Source organism: Stenella coeruleoalba (genome assembly GCF_951394435.1).
Source record: "Stenella coeruleoalba genome assembly, chromosome: 20".
Classification (NCBI taxonomy): domain Eukaryota; kingdom Metazoa; phylum Chordata; class Mammalia; order Artiodactyla; family Delphinidae; genus Stenella; species Stenella coeruleoalba.
Genome location: NC_137166.1, coordinates 2,439,473 through 2,460,884, shown reverse-complemented (window position 1 = coordinate 2,460,884; position 21,412 = coordinate 2,439,473). Strand labels below are relative to the sequence as shown.

Here is a 21,412-nt window from a genome sequence, read left to right as displayed (position 1 = left end):
ACAATGTTTATTTTTTATGGGTTAGTATCTTCCTCAAGAAAATTAAAACTAAGTTTCAGGAAGCTTTATTTTCATTCTAACTATTGTTCGCTGGTCACTGCCACTCAGTACTTAGATGACTTTTTCCCCAAAGGGTAAAACATCTTTAAAGCGGAACACAGTCTATTTAAACAGCTGGTTTTTGCGCAATCGTTTTATCAATGCCTAGATTCGAGGTATGAGTAGTCGGTGACTTGCTCAGTTGTAAATTCATACAGGTATAAAAGCTGGCAGGTCACTCAATTAAATTTTTAGAGAGCAACGCATGATTCATTACTACCAGTATGATGGGGTTATTGGTCTCTGCTGCATTTACATATTTCTATGTCTTTAAATAGGATTTCACATTTGGAGTGAAATGAATTCCTGCCTATCTCCCGGCCAAGGACAAATGATAACATTATTTTTAGGAAAAGAAATAGATCTTTTTGTTGCTGTTGTTGAATTCCAGTTTGTTTAAAATAATTGTCAACATGCACCCTATTTCTTTTTAAATTAAAGAAAAGATACAGCAAATTATTCCATAAAACAAATTAAGGAATCGTGTTGTCCCATGAAGAATCAAAACATTGAAATTATCCAAAAATGTTTTTAAATCATTTTAACATTAAATATGTTGAACGACGTGCTCATGGTTATTGAGACTCTCTCTAGCAAGAGGTGGGGATAGAAAAATGTTTGTTTGTTTTTGAAATCAAGTAGAAACTTTTCCCAGTTGGAGAGGAGGAGCTTCATTCCTGGGAGATGGAGGTTTAAAAGCTTTAAAAAGCCGGCCATACCATTTAGCAGGCGCTGATATAACGAAATACAATGCCCAGGGTGGGAGGCCCACACACATTCATCACTTTCAGAAGGAAAATACTTTTTTGAGAAGGTGAGACTCTGGTATCATTATCTGTACACTCCTGATTTTAATTGGCCATTTGTACGCATATAAGATTCCATGCAATACTGTAACACGTATATTCTTCGTGAATGTTACAAACAGAGAATCGTAAGTATATCGTTTACGTGATAAAACATAGACAGGCAACAGATAAAATTTTGAAAAAGCTGCTAAGCGTCTTCCATTTTTATTTTGAACATTTCCAGAAAGTATTTCGTTGAACTCTAGCTGGGTGATGTCTCAGACCATTTCAGGACGGTGAGACACTTGGTAGTTAACAGTCGCCTTAAATACTTTTATACTCTTGGATGGCTTGGCACGTTTCAGGCCAGGGCTCAAAAAAGTTTTTCTTCTTGCTTTTAGAGATCACTGGATGCACTCCGGAGAGGTGAAGGGGGTAAATCTCAGTATCTATCTTCCCCACCCCCACCCGTGGGTCACTCTAGAAGTAACATCGCCATCTACTGGACAGCAGGGGAACCTCCCTAAGAAGGGGAAGGTTTCTGTTTCGGCAATCCAAACTAGAAAGCTTACAAAATATATTTAAGATGTACAATGCCATAGCTTCAGGAACAGAAGAGCAAGAATAAAATACTCTAACCAAAGTGCAGGAAAGTGGAAATACCCTTTTTGCACAAACTGGTCTGCAGCAATTTTGAAAACTGGTTCTACCCCATCACCCCATCCCCTGCAACAACTCCCAGAGAGGAGGTGAAAAAAGTAAGACAATTGCTATTTTTAATTTCTAAGAGTTTTTATATTAGTTATGAATTTCTGAAGCGAGAGGTGGTTTTTTTTTGGTCACTAGTCAGCTCCCACCTTTTTCTCTGCACACTTCCTGGGGGTTGGGGACACGGGGGAGGCACACACACACACACACACACACACACACACACACACACACATTCACACACTCTCTCTCTCTCCTTTGGAGTTCTTTAACCTAACAAGGCTTTGGGAACACAAGAGCATAAAACTGGGATAACCCAAATATTATTCTAAACTCTTTTTTCAGGCACTTAAGCAAAACAACTACCATTTTTGAAGTTTATATAACTTTTCCTTATAAATACAATCACATTCCAATTATACATCTGCATGATGTCGATTTCTGGATTTTCTTATGCAAGTAACAGTCCTGCTTTCCCCCCTTCTTCCTGCTCCTAACTGATCACTGGATTGGCCTTGAAATTTGAGCATTAATTGCTTTCTCTTGGTAATTAAAGTCAGGGTATTCTTTTCATGAGAGAACTACATTGTTTTACAATTTCCCATACTCCTTGGAATAGTTTCACAGAGGAAAGGAAAGAAGTCAATTGTGGCCCAGAATATTAACATATGTTTTCTTTACAACCCTCCCAACACTTGACAAGATGTTCAGAAAAAAAATTTGGTAAATAGATAACATGTTAAATGAAAATTACAATTAAATTTATTAAGTATCACAATTCACCCATTTTAAAAGAGAAACATTTCTACTGAATTTTATTTTTCTTTATTACACATCATAAAAAAATTTTAAGTGTCCTAGGAGCCTTAAAGTCAGGCTTGCTATGGTATTACAGTCACAGATTACTTCATTTCATATATGTATTCATTTCATATATATATATATATATATATATATACCAAAGTATTTACATTTTGTAACTTAATTTCTCACTCAATAGAGTTTGAAAGATCTGGACATTATAAAGGCAAACTCATTTTCTGCTGGAATGAAATGAGAAAATGAAAATTTTAAAAATTCATTTTATTAGGTAAATTCAGTAGGGACTCCCTGTTAGCCCCTGAAATAAACCAGCCTGCTTCTGTTTACTTTCTCCATCTTTCGGAGCCTTAAAATGAAAATTGAAGTCACTGCAATAGGTAAGCATACTCCCCCTCCCCTTCCTACCCGATGTTTGTGTAGAAATTGTAGGGTCTCTTTTCCTAAAAGTTGAGAATGGTGCTGAAGGCCGACAGAGTGAGTTCAGCCTAGGAGCCCCGCAGAAAGCTCACTGGTAGAGAAAGAAAGGGGCAGCGGGACGGGACGGGACGGGACGAGCGGGGTCAGAGCCACAGGAGAGACTGGAGTACTCACAGTTTCCAGTGACTGCTGCTGTCTCTCTGTGTCCTGGTCCCGATTCCAGAAGGAATGTGGCTCTTTGTGCAGAACCAGAAGGCACATCCAGGAAGCTGGCAAAATCACTAGCTAAACAATCAATAGAGGAAACACAACAGATTAAAGTACCAAATTTGTTTTTTTCTCCAATAAAGGAAAAGAAAGTGAGCAGAGGGGAGGGTGGGGAAAGAAGACATGTTATAATTTTTTCCTGTGACCTGAGCTGGGCCCCAGGTTAATCTCAGTTCAAATTTGGATATTTGCTCTCCTGCACCCGCATAATATAAAGGATCATTCGACCGCCTGCAATGGACGCAGGCTTATCGCAAACCCTGAGATTCACTGTGTGAAACAGTCTGAGTTCCTGCCGCAGATCTGAAATGAGTTTTCCTATGAAAATACACTTTAAAACTCAGCGACCCCCGCCCCTAACGAATGCCTTCAGTGACAGGAAATGTTAACCATTTTAAGCACTTTTTATTTGCATTTGCTCTGAAGCTGAGGGAGTGAGGGGAGAAATGTACATTTAATGATTGGTCGTGAAAATCAGATCATGGAGTGAGCGTGGATCTGCATGTTTCTGAGCCGGTTGGGGGGTGGGGGTATTGAGCATCCTGGGTCCTGAATTTGCCCAGACAAGAGTGACTTCGCCCTGAATTCCCACAGAAGCTAGAAAGCGTTTGCATATATAGCAGTTGAGCCGTATTTCAAATTCTCTTGCTCTGTTGATAAGTTAAAGGCAGTCCCCTTCCACTTTACAGCTGGGGAGTCTACAGAAAAGTGCCTGTCTCACACTGTTTGTGGCACTGAGATGTGTTTGTGCGAGTGTTTTCTCCCTGGGATCAAAAGGGGAAAAAAAAAATTTCCCCCCGACTCAACTAAACACTGAAGCTCAGAAACACACGGAATGTGTATAACATTGTCCTTCAGAAATCCATCTTGATTTTTTTTTAAAAAACTCCTCTTTGATCAAAAGCCGACAGAGAATTACATTTTTCTCCATTCTGTTGCATTTAACGTGGACTAACACGGGGTGAGTTTAAACAAACAGATGGCCTGGGCATGAATGCTTCTTTCAGTTTGAGTAGCTCAAGGTGGGCTGGATCCATGGGGGGTGGGGGTGGGCCACAGTCCAGAGGATTAGTTGGAGGGGAGGAAAGCTGCAAAGTTGAGGGGGGAGCTAAGACAAGAATAAACCCATGATGAAAACAATTTTTAAACTACCTCTCTGCTTTGAGCCTGCGATCCTCCAGCAAGTGTGCAGTGTAACTGTTGAAATTCTTCTGCCTAAAAGATAAATGGCCTACTTGATTCAAGAGTGTCAAGTAGGAAAAACAAAACAAAACAAAAACTCTTCAAAGTATATTTTCAGAAGATAATCTAATGCACAATGAACGCCCGGTAAGAGGGGTGTGCAGGGGAGAAGGCCAGCTCCTCGTGGGAAATCCTGCACGACAGTGGTACTCCAGCCGCCTTGGGGTGGAACGGGGGCCAACTGAGAAAGGCCAGTCCTGGGTTGAGGGTCTTCACAGGGTTGAACTGGACCTACCCACCCCGCCCCCCACCCCGAAGTCCCAATCAGAACGGCTGCTCGTGGCCTCCCATGTGGGAACTCTAAGCCACTGACCCACACGCCATGAAATCCTTCAGCCCAATGGGAACATACAGGGCTGTGCAAGACTGCGGCGAAAATTCTGGGGCGTGTGGACACTTGGAGGTCCCTGCTGAGAGCTACGCAATCTGCACTGTGTCTTCCCCATGTGGGAGGACGGAGGTGCTAGCTGGTGCCAGTCTACCCGTGGGTGGGCCGGCCATGGATGCCCCCCTTGGTCTCAGAGACCTTCCAGAATCCTCTTCCTCCACGGAAAGTCTGCAGAAGAGGGACAGCCATCCTCGCCTCTGCCCCACAGCCTGGGAGACATCTCACGTCTCCACATCTCAGGTATTAAACCCCAGCCAACTGTTTGGACAGGGTCTGTGCCCTGGCTTCAGGGCCCGGTGGGTGATAAAATGCAGAGGGCATCACAGAGAACCCTCTGAGCCAGCGTTCCCTCTCCCTTGCACTGCCTGCAGAGCAAGCATGACCTTCCCTCCGTGCTCCTTCCCTCTGGTGCTCAAGACGCCACTGAAAGGAAGGGGAGAAAAAATCAACAGGCCGTGTAGAGTCACTTGTCAGCAATGGCACACACCCCGCTGGGGTGCTTAATTAAAGGCCAGGCGATTTCTGGAGGATCAAACCAGAGAGAAGGAACCCAGACCCGGCCAGGCTGCTGTGTGGAAATTCAGGAGGCCTCTGGCCCGGGGACCCCACGACCCAGAGACCGGCCCCATGCTCGCAAACTTCACCGCGTCTCTCGGGTTCCTGGGCCCTGAGCTGTACCTCGAGCTCTTGGTGCTCAGATTCTAGCTTCCCATCCATGTTGGGGCAGACACAGCCCAAGCCTGGAGTTGGCAGGATCCCGACAACTTGGCGAAGGCAAAAGAGCCTGCAGGGGGAAGAAAAGGAAGAATGTTCTAGAAGGAGACAGAGCCCAGGCGCTGGGCCGAGAAGGCAAGCGACACCCACTTTTCTCCCTCACCTGCCCTTTCTCTGCAACACCGAAAACAAACCAGGACAGCAGAAACGTATGTGCATAAAGAATGCAGTGACTGCACGCACACACACATGTACATGCACACGTTTTATTTTCAATTTATTTATTTTAAATGCCAGACTATTTCTTCTTACTAAAGGCCTTTTCTCACACTGTTTTATCCCCTAGTTTCACAGAGCTTCCCTCCTTCATGTAAACGAAGGCATTTCCCACAGCCCTTTGGCTGGAATGTTCTAAAATGCTAGCATCGACACATTTCTATTTCATTTTATTGCAGAAAAGTTGTTTTATGGCACAGAGTGTGTGGTGTGTGTGAAGAACGAGCAAAGGAGGGGGGTTCTGCTGCGGAGGGGAGCTGCCCCGTGGTGCCGTCGGCCTCATATAAATCCTGAACAGTGACAGTTGAGCTGGCAGGAGAATTTGGGAAACCAACAGACAAAATATACAGTGCAGCCCGTAGGCCTCACCTTTACGAGGCAGAGAGAGCTTCTGGAATGGGTGGGCCAGGACCTCCGAGGCCACTCATTAGGCACTTGATGAATTGGACATGGGGCCCACTGCCCTCCTGGGGCAGTGAAACGCTCGAAAACCAAGTTTTATTAACCTAATAAAATGAAAGGGAAAAAAAGTCAGGAAAATTTCAGCTGCAAGAATAAACGCGAGGAGCGTAGCAAGTTAACCTACTTTTCATGTATTTAGAACCGTTTTGGCAGCTACGGGCAGTTCCCAAAAAGACCCCACATTCCTAACATCAGATTTCAGCCAACTGGCTATCAACTGGCCACGGCAGCCTAGGAGATCCAGGGATGCGTTGTCTCCACGGTCCCGGGAATGAATACAAGTCAGTACTTTTTCATCACGTTTAACGACAAAGCCAGGGAGGGAGAGAAGGAAAAATGGCAAAGCAAGGTCTTCAGGCGCAGACAGGGGGTTTGGAGAATGAAACGGACGCTGGCTGAGGTCTCGGGAATGCCGTCGCACCCAGAATCAGGGCTGCTGCCTCACAGGGGAGCAGTAACGAATTGGAGTAGTTCAAGCACAGGCAGACGTGCCAGGCTCTATTTTACCCACAAACGCCTCCAGGGACCCTCAGCTTGGGCATGGGGGCTGTGAGGGTCCCTTCTCAGAGACCAGCCCAAGCCCAGCCTTCTCGTGCTCCTGGAGCCGCTCGGGGCCATCTCAGTGGACCTGGAGCCTGCTTTGTCCAGGGGCCTGTCCAGGCGACCACTCCCCCCCAGGACGCAAGGGAGCTTTGTTATCTGTGGGACAGAGAGGCACAGGGTGCTGGCCAGCCTGTGTTCACACAGTGCCCCTGCACAGGGAGGAAACATTTCGGCAGCAGATGCTTCAGCAGGACTGTGCAGAGGAGGCAAAGATGCCTCCTCCCGATTCCCCACTCGGTGTGCGGGCTCAGAGCCGGCCTCGCGGCACCATCACCCATGGGCAACGTGTCGGCAGCAAACTTTCCATCAGCCAGAATCAACAAGCCCCACCCCAAAACCTCACCTCCTGGTCCTACTCAGCGGGCCGGCCCACACCTCCCCATGGCCATTCCTTTTTTTTAATAACACACATACACACACTACTGCCACTATGCATGTGTACGACCACTGTCCACTCCTCGCTGGGCCCAGCTCCGGCCTCTGGGCAAGCCTTTAACACACACAACCCGGCCCTCCTGCGTGCAGATAACAGGATCTCATCTGCACATGCTCCTGCTATCCAGTTCCTAGGGTATTTGTGCACCTCTGAAAGGTGGGATAGCTCTGGGCTTTTTTAAGTTGCTTTAAAATTTCATTGCTACAGGGGATTTCTAGGGCAGTGAAACTCTTCCGGATGATACTGTAATGGTGGATACATGACATCACGCACTTATCAAAATCCACAGAATGTCCAGCACCAACTACGGACTTAACAATGATATATTGATGCTGCCCCATCAACTGCACAAAATGCACCACACCCATGCAAGACGTTAGCAATAGGGGAAACTGAGGTGACGGGGTAGCAAGGAGATGGGGACTGGCCTTTCTGCCCAGTTTTTCTGTAAACCTAAAACCACTCTAAAAAATGAAGTCTACTAATAAAAGAAACCTCGCTGCCAAAGTGATAGAAGGAATTTTCCTTCACTGCTCTCTTCCCCGTTTGGTATTTCCTGGGAAAGCAGAGAAGTTCAGAAAGTAGAAAGCTCAAAACAGAACAAAAATCCTACCAGCGCACAGCTATTCCACCCACCCCATTCAAGGCCATCCTGTGTTGGGTCCGGTCTCGGAGGACGTTTTCCAAGACTGGTTTCTGCAGACAGGGGTGGCCTGATGCTTCTGCAGTAGCGACAGTGATAAATCCAGGTTACTTGAACAGTATTCTCATTTATTTTTTATTTTTACACTAACGACCCATGGTTATGAGTGCAGTGACATGATCGCTGTTAAATAAACCGAAATCCTGCTTTCATTTCACAGCTGGTTCCATCCAATTTACAGTCAAATGTCAGCCCATCAACCAGGATTACCACGGTCATTCTGCCCCTGCCCTCTGAGGCCAAAGAGAAGGGTTCTGAGCCCACCTGTGAGCCCACAAACCTGGCACGGGTTGCGCAGGAGAAGCCACCTTGGGGTGTAGACTCCGAGGTGAAAGCTGACCTGAGGAGCCTCCTGCCCCAGTGGGAGGAAAGATGGGAAGCTCACTGCCAACCTCTAGGGAAAGATGGGCCTTGTCCCTGTGAGAGAGAGACAAAGATGGGGAGAGACAGAGATAGTGAGTGAGAGAGAGAGAGATGGGAGGAAGGAGCAGAGAGACAGGGACAGAAAGAAACAGAGACAGAATGAGGGGTGTCTGTAAGCCAGAAACTCGGCCTCCCCCCTCATCCTCCCTGGGAGCTGGCATCTGTAGCCCCGGCCAACGTAAGCGTGGACGCAGGGCAGGCACTGCATTTACACCATTTATACCGGACCTACACCCCCGCCGCTGTCAGCCCTGACACTCAGGCCTTGGCATGTCGGTTGCTCCGTCCTGCAGCCTCAGTGGCGCCACCAGGTGGTGAAAGCACAAACCCAGGTTCCCGCCCTCCAGCTCCGCTGCAGGAGCTTTTTACGAGGGTGGCCCCAGGATTTCAAACACCATGCACACACAGAGGGAGACACCCAGAATACCCAAACCACCGGTTCCATTCTGCCTGGAGCCGACTCACACGCAGTGTGAACCCACAGCGCCGCCTAAATCCAGCCGGCGGAAACATGGGGAGCAGACCCGATGTCTGGGGCCCCCAAAGGAAGGGGGCGACGAAGAACTCCAAGCTCTGGGTTTGGGGACGTCAGCCCCAGTGATGTGATCGCAGCCTCTTTCCTGCCCTTTGTTAGCTCAGAGCCAGTTTTCAAACCTCTAAACCTGGCCCAAGCCCCTCACGCTTAAAATTATACTATAGGGTTGGGAGGGTAGAGAGAATAGAGGATCTCTAGCAGGAAATACACACATCCAGAAAAGAAGAGCCTCCTTAATATTCAGCAAGGTTGTGGGCATTGGGGTGGGGGTTACCAGGCAAGGACGGGGAGGGGAGGCGTGCCCGGGCACACCTGATCTCCCCATCGCCATCCTTCCTCAGAGTCACTTTCTAGACCGCACCACAGAGGTTTTTACGGCACTTCTGAACTGCTAGTTGGCATTGAAAATAAACTTCAGCTAGTACTACCCATAAACAAGCAGTAATTGTCAGAGCTGACGTTTATTGGGTGTTCCCAGCAGGCTGAGCTCAGAACCTGACACATGTTGACACGCTCCACCACGCACTTCTGGGAGGCGCCGCTGGCACACCCATTCTGCAGATCAGAAAGCAGAGTCACAGTAGCTGTGTCACCAGTAAGTTGCTGAGCTGGATCCACAGCCCACAGCCAAGCCGTCTCTACCCACCTGTGTCAACCCAGGTGACGTGAGGGGCTGCCTCTCACTAAGCATGGTTATGAAAACCCAAGAGAGAAGGAAAGCAGATTTCACTCCATTTACTTCTCCATCAAAGTTGTTTTAGGAAACAGGAAGCCCAAGGAGAAATGTTGGGCCAGGGGAGACTGATGAAAACAGGCCCAGTTGGGCCAAAGGCTAGACACAGGAAAAGCCAGCTCCGAGGGTGGCGCGTACCTTTGGGGCCGTCTCCTGGCGTCAGCCCTCCCGAGCAGCCTGGAATTGGCTGCCCAGGAGGTTGCTGCCCTTCTGCATGGACACTTCTACCAGAGAACGGACAACTTTCCAGCACACCGACGAGAAGCTGTACAAAGTAAGACAGGGGTGAGCACACAGACCTTGGGTCAGAAACACGTGGTTTGGGTGTGTGAGCTCTTTCCCTTGCTTTGGGGCAAAGTGTTGGCCTTGCAGAGCCTCAGCTCTTTCATCTGCAAAATGGGGATCATCACACCTGGTCTGCATGTCCTCATGTATGACGTGCAATCCAGCATCAGGTGGGGAGGAGAGGCCCAGCAAGGCCATGTCACCAGGCTCAGGGTTCCCTTCATGCGGCCTCAGCAATGAGCACAGCTCTTGCCCTGGGGTCTTGGCAACACCTCCCATCCGCATGGTCCTACTGACCCCACAGGGCTTTTATCCTGACTACCCAGCAGTCTTCAATGGGAACATTCGTATAATAAAATGCTGACTGCACAAAATGTATGCAAACTTTTGTAAAATATCCAAATGCTCAGACAAAGGCTAACACACCAAAACGTCAAACTCTGGTGATGTTTAGACGATAAGATTACTGATAACTCTTTTTCAATCCATAATGTTTAATGTTTTAACTACTTGGATAATAAATAAAGGAAATTAGGAAAAGACAAATAAATACAGCTTAGAGGAAAATAGATGCCTTTTTCTCCCGAACGACACTCATTTCCCACGTGATCGGTGACAATCAAGGCCGCACAACCATGCGCCTTGTGCATGGCGCTGAGGCTCTGCAAAGCCAAGCACTTTGCCCTGAAGCAACGGGAAGAGCTCAGACCTCGCAGGGGCCAGTGTCTGGCCCCTCAGGAAGGACCCCGTCCCTGCCCCTGCCCCTGCAGCGCCCAGGCAGGGTCCTGGGTTAGGTTGAGGAATGCTCCCAGGCCTCCTGCTGGAGGCAACTGTCTGCCCCGACCGGGACCCAGTCCACCCTTCCCTTGCCATGGAACATTCACGCTTCCCTACAGCTTTTCTTTCTCCCTTTTTGCAATTATAGACAACGATGCAGCCACTCTATTTGTGCACAAAGTAGCCTAGAGCTCTGGATGAGTGCACGGGGGATAACATCCAAGCTGCACACCGCTGCCCCATGAGCCAACGCCAGAGCCAGCTGTGGTCTGGGATCTCTTTGTTTTAAGCTTCTCTGGTCCTGAGGAGAAAGACCAGCCCGCGCTGGCAGACAGTGCAGCAGGCCCAGCGTCCCGTTCCGTCCCTCACACGGTAGGGCCCCTGCTAGAGCCACGGGACTAAAAATAACCACCACAAACAAATAAAAAGCAAAGCAAAACAAAACAAAAAGCACCCCAGCATCGAAAGCAAATTCACAGATGGAAAATCCGAGGCCCAGAAATTGAGGATGGGACCGCAATCGAATCAAATCCAAATTGCTGGGGAGCACACTGGGAGACGCCGGGCCCTGGCTGAGCTGGGACTCTGCCTATTAAATGATGAGGCAGGTGGGCTGCCCGCATCTGCTGACACTGTCAGAGGAAGCCCGTGACCACTGTGACCCCAGAAGGTGTGAGTGGACAGAATCGACACTCCCAGGGCTTCAGCCCCAGCAGGACAAGGGGCCAGACATCAGAGAATCAAATTTTCTTTTGCCCAAAGAATGCTTTCCCCTCAGATTATCAGCCAAATGAATGTGATCAACAATAAAAGGACTCCTCCCTAGTGTCGTTGGATTATTGCATTCTTCTCCCATCCTTTTATAGGAATAAGCATTTCCTTGCCTCTCCCCTAACTTGCGGTACTTCTGTTTCTCCACTGCCCCCACCTCCAGCCCCACTCACATGAGGGAAGCAGGCTCGCCAGACAAACATTCTCGCACACATTCCTCTGACCCTTCCAATCCACCCAGGTCTTGTACTCCTTGTCTCAAACTACTCAACAGCCGGCCGGCCACCTGAGTCACTGAACAAGCCGCATGCATGCTGTACCCTCTCGGGCCGGGCTGCTCACGCTGCTTGTGTCAGGTCGATGTTTGGGATGTGCCCACCCCACCACAACCCCCCTGGTGATAAAGACCCCGTCATCCCAGCGCTGAGCCCCTTCTCGGACTCGGGTAAAACCCCTCAGAGTCAGCACGCCCCCCAGTCGGGCCGCAAGGTCCAAATGCATGTGCGCTCCAACTTTCCAGAACCATCACCAGGTCTCGTGCCTTCACCAGCCTGCAGCCTCTGCATGAGCACGGCAGCCCCTGCATGATGGTGATGTCCCCCACCCCCCGTGGTGGCCAGCGAAGGGGTTGCCACCTTCCCGACGGTGTCCGTCTGAGTCAGCCCCACTTCACATTTCGGTCACGCCAGAGCTCAGAGGAAGCACGTGTTGCCCTTGCACTAGTTTTGGCTCAGTTCCCTGCCTGGTCACGTGTGGGGGGTCCCAGTGGCCACTACGGGGCTCCTGGATAGGACGTGACGTTGACCGGTATGCATTTAGCTGTTTTCCGCACCCCTTGTCCCATGGGGACTTGAAGGGGTTGGGCTCATCTTCTGAGGCCCTTTCATCTGCCTCCTAACCCATGAGTCCAACCATGAGTTGGCTCTGGCCACACCTGGGCCATTTGTCCTCAACAAAACAGTTGCAGGTAACAGGACTGTAAGAGGAGAACACACACACACACACACACACACACACACACACACACACACACACACACACGGGGTACATGACCTGTGAATAAATGTACATGTGCACATGGAGAGGAAAAATAATAAACTATGCCATAAGTCAGCATTTCTCAAACAAGACTCCCCAAGATATGACTGTTAGGCCTTAAATAAAACATCCCACGCTTAGTTAAATTTAGGCTGTTTCTTCCAACGCTCTCGGTGCTTCACAGCGGGTCAGAGGCTCTGAGAAGTCTCGCTAAAAAGCACCTGCTCAGCTGTAGTCCGGTTAGCATCCCCGGCACGCATCTGGCCTTTGGACTCTTTGTTGGAGCACACACATCCGTTTCACTACTCCACACACCCGTGTGCAAAAGCAGACCCATCGCCTGCCCTCCTGGAACTCTGTCCAGTAACAGACAGACATCAGTGAACCACGACACAGAAGTAACGCTACTCTGTAATGAATGTTAGGAAATCAAGTGGCTGGGGTGCTGCGAGCCTGAAGGAGAAATCCAGGACGAGGCTTCCCTGCTGGGAAGCGACACTGGCGGAGCAAACTGGTATCAAAGTGGCAAATCGAAGGAGATGGTAACTATTCAAACCGTAAGCCGTGTTATGGACACGGAGCCCACGTGTGCTCCAGAGGCAGGAGGGAGGGGACATGGCAGATCTGAGGACCAGCAGAGACCAGGGTGATGGAAACAAAGCAAGGCATCACAAGGACGGCTGGAGATGTGGCTGGAAAGGAGATGGGGCAGAGAACACGGGGACTCTTACCACATTAACCATTTTGCACATTATCACATTAAAGCCCCTAGCCCAAGCCCACCAGACACGTGGCTGCAGGCAACCAAGTTGGGTTTATTAGCTCTCTGAGCAAGGGAGAGCCCACCGTGAGGAACCACAGCATCTCAAATTGGGAAGTGAGGAAAGGACACCAGTAGGGGGTGTAGGACAAGAGCTAGTAACAGGATGGTCTGGGCCGGGATCGTTCAGGATTTGTAAGCTAGACAGGTGACTGCAAGAGACGAAGGGTAACAGGGGTAGGGCATGACGCATGATCAGACTCGGATTTGGTGGAAGAAGAGACCAGATTACAAATATATATTTTAACTGATGAGTTGATGTTCTGATTCTGTTTCACTGTGAAACAAACCACCCCAAACTTTAGTGGTTTAAAACAACAACAATTATTTTGCTCATGAATGTGCAATTTGGGCAAAGCTCAACAGGGCTCACCTCTGCTCCTCTCCCCCACCAGGTGGGCAGGCTGGAAGGCTGGGGGCCGGGCATCGTCAGAAGGCCCACACGTCTGCTGCTCAGAGCTGACTGTCAGCTAACAGACTGGCTGGCTGCCGGTCAGACCACCCACACGTAGCCTGAGGGTCCCAGGAGAGAGAACCCAATGGAAGCGGTATTGCCTCTTCTATTTTCTGCTTAGAAGTCATCATTTCTGCCACATTCTTTTCACAGAGGCTGTCACAAAGGTCAGCCCATATTCAAAGGGAGGAAAATGACATCCCCCCGTTTGTTTTAAAACCACCACAGTAAAAAAATAAAAAGAGGGAAGAAGGATGAGGGATAACGTGATGAGATTTGCATTTTGAAAAGATCACTCTGGTTACCATCTGGAGAATGGATCTCAAGGGAGAGAAGGATGCATGTGCAGAGACCAGGGAGACGGCTGGGACCATAAACTAAGAGAGAGCTGAGTGTGCTCTGGGCCAGGGTGGCCGAAGCAAAGGTGCAGAGTAATGAGAGTCTCAAGAGCTATAACGATAACGTTTCATGAGAAGAGCCAAGAGTGAAGAAAAATTCCTAGGTTTCTGGCTGACTTTGTCATCACTCTCCTCTCATCTCTTCCTCCAGGCCTTTGCATGCCTCATGGTGTCACTGAAGTATTTGTTCAAATGTCACCTCGATCTAATACAGCCACTCCACTGACCCACCCATCAGTCTCTCCTCACCCAGCTTTGGTTTTATTTATGGCATTTACCCTCTCCTGAAATTGTGTGCTATGTTTGTTTCTTTGCTTGATTTATGTTTGTCTCCTCCACTAGGGTACAAACTCCATGACAACAGGGACCTTGCCCATTGTTCATCTGTAGAAGATCTCCAGTCTCTTACACAGAGTAAGTTCTCCAGCGACATTTTTCTAAATGAATGAATGATGATGGGAGTGGTGGCAGAAGTGGCATTTCCTGAGGTAGAGACCCTTCAAAGAAGACTAGGTTAGAAAAGAAATGATGACTTTTTGTGGGGACCTGCTGAGATGCGAGCTGCCTTTGAGATACCCACAGGAGAAGATCAGTTAGGCAGTTCAGAATATGGACCGACGCTCAGAGCAGAGTTCCAAGATGGATGTACAGATCTGTGGTCTCTGGGGAAAGGTAACAATTAAAGCCATGGGCATGAACGAGCTTGCTTAGGGAGAAAGTGTCAAGTACGGAGTAACGTAGGCCTAGAAATGAATTCTGAGGAATCCAAACATTTTATGGTCAAATAGAGGGGATGAGCATGCACAGAGAACAGAGCAGAAGCACCCAGAGAGTTGGGAGGACAACAGAGGGAGTGCGTGCCATGGAAGCCGAGAAACAGGGTATTTCAAGAAGGATGATGTGGCAGACAGTGGCAAAGGCTGCCCATGGTCTGAAGTTAGGTCCAAAAAATGTCTAACTGGATATAGTTATGTCACGGTCATTGGTGACTTTGGCAAAAGCTGTTTGATGAGAACAATGGAAGTGGAAACCAGATTACAAATGAAAGAAGATTAGAGAATGAGAACAGAAAGTACAGACCACACTACTGAGACACATAGCAGAAAGGAGAGGAGAGTGAGCAGGTGACAAGATGGAGCATCACGTGGGGCTGATCATGTATGTTTGTTTATTTTTAATGTGAGAGAACTGGTCATGTATAGATATCTTTTTTAAAAAATTTAGTAGTTACCCCAGGGTTTGCAATAAATATCTTTACTTGATCAGATATTCAAGTTTACCTTGAACTTGAACTTCAAGTTTACCTTGAAATAATATTACATGGATTTACATGTAGTATAAGAATCTTACAAACTACACTCCCAATTCCTCCCTCATACTGTTTTTGCTCTTATTGTGCATGTTACTCTTACATACGATACAAACATACAGCACATTGTGACTGTGGAGTGGAGTGGGAGATGAGAACATGATCTCACCATAGTTTCCCTATTTGGTTTTAGAAACATAAAGACTTAGTGGAATTGTGTTTTCACAAGTAGCTTTCGAAGCAGAAGCTACCTACCCCCATCCAATCACCAAGGTAATTTTTTCTGTCTTATAAAGGAGAAGAACTTGGCCAGGTTATACTCAGGGCAAACGGAAACTGGGAAAATCAGACAGCTGAGGATTCTGTCCAGACTTGCTTCTGACCTGCCCCAATTTGGGTCTTGCTAGAATATTCCAAAGGTTGTTTCAGAACATTTTCCTTATAGCCAAATGCACTCTGTGCTCACTCAGTCCACTTCCTTTTTGTTTCGGGGTGCCGTGGTATCCAAGAGAAATTTATGTCAGGGTTCAATTCATTTCATTTAAATTGTCAAAATGCCTAACTCTGGGCTCTTCAAGCCCTCCCCTCTGACCCAGGAAGTATTCCATGCCAGCTTCAAGTTGAATTCCATCCCCAGTCCAAGTTCCAAAGGATGGGATTCTACTGAGAGCCCTGGAGCCTGGCCACGTTCTATGGGTTCAGCAGTTGGAAGAGGGTATTGAGTCCACTTCCAGGTGGACTGAGCCACCTTCCTCTTCCTACCAGTGCAAATGCTTCTGGCCACTGGCTTAGTCACTCTTAACTTTAGACAAGAGAAAAATTCTGTTTTCCAGGAGACAGCAGATGGTCACGTCAAGAGCTGTGGAAGTCTGTGTAACTCAGCAATGGCTGACCTCACAGGCCCACTCTGGGATCGTGTCAAGCCAATGAGAAGTGGTTAAGCCATCACTTGTGGTCAGATATTGTGATCAGAAAGGAAGACCTTATGATGCACATAAGTTTGTGTGTAACTGTCCCAGAAAACTGCCCCTTAGCAGGCCAGCACACACAACCTTCCAAGAGAACATGTGTTTGCTCCCTTGGGCATGACCTGCATTTGACTTCAGAGCTCCTGATTCAGCTCAGCTATAATGAAGGCTCCTGGGGCCAACACAGAGCAAAACACAAGAGACTGCAGCCAACATGGAAGAGTCAAATTCCCCTGGAGTATTTCCTCTGCCTCCCTGGACTGGGAAGGAGAGTCCACCAGTCTTCCCCACCCACTAAAACCACCACCCAGACCCTACCCCGGGCATTAGCAAATGCCCTGCCCTCTAGCATCTGAAAGCCAGCCAAGGGATCATCTCAAAATTCACATCTCCAGATGATCATGACTAGACTCCGTTTCCCAGGACTACTGTCCTGTAAAGGTGAGGAAATAGGGGTTACCACAGATCTCTAAATATGACATCAATTGACTACAGAATAAGTCAATCACAGGGTATGCCACACCCACAATTTCCTAGGCAACCAAGTTCTTAATCAGGCAGTCCTCTTGGCCCTAACTTGCTGGACAAACCCTCTGAAAGGTTGGGATTCACTCAGGGGTGACAAACTACATGTGAAATGCATTTTGAAGCAGGGAGCCATTTACCACTGTCATGTGCCTAACTAGTCCTCCAACAAGTTAACCTGGGAGAGCAACTCCTTCAGGCTCTGGAAGCAAGTTGGAATGTTATGAGAATGAAAAGTCAGCGTGCATGTGGAAAACTAGGAAGGACCAGGTGCTGCTGCTAAATAGGTGGGGTGAATGGCTGGTTAGGCAAAGACTGGCTTTGGGTAGAGTCAGCGTGAAATTGGCTTTCCCGGTTTGCACACTGATGTCTAATCCTCATGACTTTCTGAAATGAGGGAACATCCATTTCCACTTTGCAGAGGAAGAAATCGAAACTCAGTTATGGGACTTGTTCAAAGTTTCATAGCTGGTGGTGAGTGACAGAGTAGGGATTCAAACCCAAAGAGCTTCAGGATCATGACTGCTCCCATCAAAAAGCTACAGTCATTTAGAATGAGTATATTTTTATTACAATGCTTGATAAGCAAAAATTAAGCTCAACATGTGACCAAGGTGGATTCTAAGAACATGAGAGCTTAGGGGGAAAGTGAATTTAAGCCATTTCTGAATCTCACAAATCTAATACCATTTTTATGAAACCAATTGCATTTTTACAAGATTAATTCCATTTCCCAAATTTTTCATCATCATTTTTCATCAAGCCCTCCTCTTCTTTTAGGAATAGGTTACAGGTTAGGTGTAAATCGGTACAACACATCTGTAGAGCAATACAGCAATGTGTATCAAGAACGTCAAAAAGATTCCTACCATTTGATTAGGGTGACCTTACAATTTATCATCCAAATCAGGACACTTCTGAGAGTAAAAGAGAGCACTATTACTAACCATATCAGGAGAAAATAGGGACTAAATGGGCCAACCAGAGGCATGGACCACCTACTTTAGACAAAATAAGTCTATATCCAAGACCTACCCTAAAGAAATCCACTCATTCATCCATCCTTCATTAATTCATAAATATTGAGTACCTACTATATGCCAAATACAACATTTATATTAAAGGACCATCATAACAATGTTGATTTTAAGAACAATAATTGGGAAAACACCTACAGATCCATAGTTAGTTATATTCGGGAAGATCCAGATGATGGGAGACTCCAGGAGATTATTAAATGGGAGACATTAAAAATCCAGTTTTCCCATAATGAATCAATATAAAACATAAGCAATATATTAAATAAAAAGTATAAAACAACTGTATATTTAGCACGATCCCAATTTTAGAAGGATATATAAGCATGTGTGTGTTTATGCATCAAGGTAGACAAAAATAGCAATATATCGAAGGGGTAATGGTAGATTTCTCTGGATGATAACATTATGAAAGGTTTCTATTTTATCCTATGTGGGGTTTTCTTTCTGTATTTTTATATTGGGTTGGCCAAAATGTTTGTTCTTTTTTTTCCATAAGATGGCTCTAGTAACACTTAGTTGTCTCTAACTTCATTCGAAACAAGTTTGTTAGCTTGTATTGTGACAGCTGTCATATCAGCGTGCATTAAAAAAAAAAAAAATCAAAAGTGGTGAACTTTTGTGTAGCCATTTTAATATTGAAGATGGAAGAAAAGCAGCAACATTTTCGGCCTATTATGCTTTATTATTTCAAAAAAAGGTAAAACTACAACTGAAACTTAAAAAAAGATTTGTGCAGTGTATGGAGAAGGCGCTGTGACTGTTCGAACGTGTCAAAAGTGGTTTGAGATGTTTCATGCTGGAGATTTCTTGCTGGACGATGCTCCACGGTCAGGTAGACCAGTTTAAGTTGATAGTGATCAAATCGAGACATTAACTGAACACAATCAACGTTATACCACGCGGGAGAGAGCCGACATACTCAAAATATCCCAATCAAGCGCTGAAAATCATTTGCACCAGCTTGGTTATGTTAATCGCTTTGATGTTCGGGTTCCACATAAGTTAAGCGAAAAAAACCCTCTTGGCCATATTTCCGCATGCGATTCTCTACTGAAACGTAACGAAAACGTTCCGTGTTTGAAACAAATTGTGACGGGGGATGAAAAGTGGATACTGTACAATAATGTGGAACGGAAGGGATCGTGGGGCAAGCGAAATGAACCACCACCAACCACACCAAAGGCCAGTCTTCATTCACAGAAGGTGATGTTGTATACGTGGTGGGATTGGAAGGGAGTCCTCTATTATGAACTCCTTCTGGAAAAGCAAATGATTAATTTGAACAAGTACTGCTCCCAACTGGACCAACTGAAAGCAGCACTCAATGAAAAGCGTCCAGAATTAGTCAACAGAAAAACGCATAATCTTCCATGAGGATAACGCAAGACCGCATGTTTCTTTAATGACAAGGCAAAAACTGTTACAGCCTGGCTGGGAAGTTCTGATTCATCTCCCGTATTCACCAGATATTGCACCTTCGGATTTCCATTTATTTCAGTCTTTACAAAATTCTCTTAATGGAAAAAATTTCAATTCCCTGGAAGACTGGGAAAGGTACCTGGAACAGTTCTTTGCTCAAAAAGATAAAAAGTTTTGGGAAGATGGAATTATGAAGTTGCCTGTAAAATGGCAGAAGGTAGTGGAACAAAACGGTGAATACGCTGTTCAATGAAGTTCTTGGTGAAAATGAAAAATGTGTCTTTTATTTTTACTTAAAAACCAAAGGAAACTTTTGGCCAACCCAATATTTTCCACATGAGCATACGTTAGTTTAGTAGGGGAAACAGGACACAAAATATCACTGGCAGAGTCGGGAGAGTTACATTTTGGGTGCAAAGGGCAGATGTTCCCACCTAACAGTGGGACCTTGGGCAAGTGATGCTGCTTCTCTGAGCCTCTGTTCCTACCCTACGGAACAGGAACAGTGACTGTGCCTTCTCTTGGATCTGTGGGGAGAATGAATGAGCAGGACTGCTCACCTCCCCTCCCCAACCTGTCCTTGTCCCACTGCCCCCATCTTGGTCTCTGGCTTTCTCAGATCCAGGCCTTTCATCTCACGGAAGAAGAGCTGGTTTCTGCAGTTCCCTAGCATGACAACTGCAAGAGTTTCTGGTAGCCCCAAAGGTGATGTCTTCTTGCCAGAGTCACTGGGCTCTGGGAGCCCCAATCCTGGACCTTGCCAAGCGCTCACTGTCCTCAACAACAGTAACACATCAACAGATCTTTGTTGAGTGGACTTGCAGTTCAAATCCCAGCTGTGCATATCACTGGCTCTGGGACCCAGGGAGGGCTATTTTACCTCTCCGTGCCTTGGGTTCCGCAGTGTAAGATGAGAATGAGATAGAACCTTCCTTCTGGGGCAGTTGTGTGGGATAAAAGAGAGAGTGTGTGTAAACACTCGCCCGCACCTGGCCTGTAGCACCTGCGTGATCAGGGTTCACTCTCTCTGCTCACTTGGGGTGCCTCCAACACTCTGCTTTTAAGTCTAAGGGATGCAAATGTCTACAGGATGCCCACGGCAAGCAAGTCCAAACCATGCATCTGTGAGTGGAAAATGCTCCTTCCCGGTCCCCACTGTGATTAGAATTGTTCCTTTTCAATTGTTTTTCAATTTGGTAAGATACGCATAACATAAAATTGTCCATTAGTGTCATTTAGTACATTCATAATGTACTAAGTCACCAGTATCTAGTTCAGATCATTTCATTACCTAAAAGGAAACCTGCACCTGCTGGCAGTCACCCCCATTCTTCTTCCCAGCCCTTGGCAACCACTAATCTGCTTTCTGGCTCTATGGGTTTACCTATTCTGGACATTTCCTACAATAAGGGCCTTTTGTGACTGGCTCTTTTTTTAACTTAGCACAATGTTTTCGAGGTTCAGCCACGTTGTACCATGCATCAGTGCTTCCTTCCTTTTTAAGACTGAATAATACTCCTGCATCAAAAGGCCATATTTGTTTATCCATTCAACTGTCAATGGACATTTGGATTGTTTCCACCTTTTACCTATTGTGAATAATGCTGCTACGAACATTTGTGTACAAGTTTTTGTTTGAACACCTGTTTTCATTTCTCTTGGGTATAAACCCAGGAGTGGAATTGCTGGGTCAGAGGGTAACTCTTATGTTGAACCTACTGAACGCACAGCAGCTGCACCCTTTTACATCCCCACCACCAATGTGTGAGGGTTCCGATCTTTCCACATCCACATCAGGATTGTCTCTTGACCAGCTCTCACCTCAGGCTAGGCTTTTGACAGGCACAGGGTTAAGCCAGGCTCCTTCCAAAACGTCTGCTCTCCCAGGGAGGTCCCCTGCCTTGGAATGTGGCCCGGCACCACGTAGAAGGGCCATGGAACGATGCTCACCATCTCTGCATGAGGCTCTGTTCTGGCCTGCCTGGCACTACA

The 21,412-nt window shown here is 46.9% G+C and overlaps 2 long non-coding RNA genes across 3 annotated transcripts in view; both read right to left on the bottom strand.

The window, feature by feature from the left end:
• Positions 1–6,133, bottom strand: part of LOC307178247 — a 261,744-nt gene extending 255,611 nt beyond the window's left edge. The window contains exons 1-4 of one of the 2 annotated variants that reach the window (XR_013825151.1): positions 6,091–6,133; positions 5,410–5,515; positions 4,254–4,316; positions 3,009–3,119 (exon numbers count right to left, since the gene is read on the bottom strand). This is a non-coding gene — a long non-coding RNA (uncharacterized lncRNA). Of the gene's footprint in view, positions 1–3,008; positions 3,120–4,253; positions 4,317–5,409; positions 5,593–6,090 lie in introns of those variants that run through there. The other variant, XR_013825152.1, reaches the window with a different exon arrangement.
• A 47-nt stretch (positions 6,134–6,180) lies between these two features.
• The window catches only part of LOC307178249, a 171,787-nt gene continuing 156,555 nt past the window's right edge, over positions 6,181–21,412 (bottom strand). The window contains exon 3 of the long non-coding RNA XR_013825153.1: positions 6,181–6,227. This is a non-coding gene — a long non-coding RNA (uncharacterized lncRNA). The remainder of the gene's footprint in view (positions 6,228–21,412) is intronic.